The following is a 1,988-nucleotide window of genomic DNA, read 5'->3' on the forward strand; positions in this document are numbered from 1 at the left end:
AAAAAGCCAATTTAAAGTGGAAAACAAAGGCTGGGCATGGTCCCTAGATTCCACATTGAAATGAGTTAGCTATTTCATGAAGCTTTCATAGAAAATAGCAAAGAAGATAGAGAATCAACACAGTTTTGGTGGAATCATCAGAGAGCTGGGTAGCCGAAAAGTGGGGGATACTTTGTTATAGGCCTCAGATACTATATGATGAAACTCTTACAGAATAGATGTCAACACAGGATTATCATTCTGTTGCATACAAGAAACACACCTCAATATCAAAGATAGATGTTACCTTAGAGTAAAGTGTTGGAAAGAGATTTCCAAGCAAATGGACCCAGGATGCAAGCTGATATAACTACTCTAATATCTAAAAAAATAGATTTTCAAACAAAAGTAATCAAAATTAATCAAAAGAGATAGGTAAGGACACTTAATACTCATCAAAGAAAAAAAAAAACCTATCAAGATGACATCTTAATTCTAAACATCTATGCTCCAAATGCAAGAACATACACATTTATAAAATAAACATTACTAAAGCTGAAATTGCACATTGAGCCCCATACATTAACAGTGGGAGACTTCAATATCCTATGCTCACCAATGAACAGGTTATCCACACAAAAATTAAAGAAAGAAATAATGGAGCCATTTCTTTATGAATCAAATAGATCTATTAGATATCTATAGAATATTTCACCCAAATACAAAAGAATATATCTTCTCAGCATCTCGGGGAATTTTTCCCCCAAAATTGACCTTATACTTGGTTACAATCCATGTCTCAACAGATACAAAAAAATTGAAATAAACCTTATGTATCCTCTCAGACCACTCTGAATTAAAGCTGGATTTCAATAACAACAAAGACAATAGAAAGCCTACAAACTCATGGAAACTGAACAACTCTGTACTGAAGGACTACTGGGTCAAGGCAGAAATAAAGATAAAATATTTCCTAGAATTCAATAAAAATGAATGTGCAACATACCCAAACTTATGGGGCAGAATGAAAACAGTGCTAAGTGGAAAACTCATAGCACTAAGTGTATTAAGGACATTGGAGAGTCTCACGCTACCAACTTAACAACACATCTGAAAGCTCTAGAACAAAAAGAAGCAAACATTCCCAAGAGGAAAAGATAGCAGGAAATCAAACTGATAGCTGAAATCAATATAGTAGAAACAGAGACAATGCAAAGAAACAATGAAAGAAAGGATTCTGCTAGAGATTGGTTCTAATGCTTTGATTCAATCTGGAATCTGCATGTCAAAATGCTAAATGTCCTTGTCTGCAGCTGGTTTTACATTGATCAATAAAGATACCAATGAACAGCAAATGGTTGGGCACTGGGTGGAATACTTAGAGTTGTGTGGACTAGGACCCAGGGAGGGAAGACAATTGCTATGAGTCATGGAAGAAGGATGGGACACAGGAGCTACAGGAGAGAAAGCCATGTGAGAATTTGGATGAGTGGCCACTGACCACTTCCTGACTGGGCCTGGGGCAGCAGGGGAATGTTAAGGAGTACCCAGTCTTTGAGTTAGCCAAGACATTTAAAAAATAAATTTGTATAACCCACCAGGAGCACAAAGTGGCATAGCCAAAACTTACCTCTACAGGATTCTTTGAGAAAATACACAAGATAGACAAACACTTAGCCAAACTAACTAAAAGGTAGGGAGAATATCCAAATTACCACAAATCAGAAACAAAAAGGGGGACATAAGAACAAGCACCAAGGAAATCCAAATAATACTACACAAAATTGGAAAATCTGAAAGAAATGGACAATTTTCTTGATAGATACCATTTATCAAAGTTAAATCAAGATCAAATAAGCTATATAAATAGACCTATGACATCTAAGGAAATAGAAGCAGTCACCTCCCAGCCAAAAATAAAATAAAATAAAATAAAAATAAAAATAAAAAAGCACAGGATCAGATAGTCTTCATGCAGAATTCTACGAGATTTTCAAAGAAGAGCTAAT

Source organism: Mastomys coucha, unplaced genomic scaffold, assembly GCF_008632895.1.
Source record: "Mastomys coucha isolate ucsf_1 unplaced genomic scaffold, UCSF_Mcou_1 pScaffold22, whole genome shotgun sequence".
Classification (NCBI taxonomy): Eukaryota; Metazoa; Chordata; class Mammalia; order Rodentia; family Muridae; genus Mastomys; species Mastomys coucha.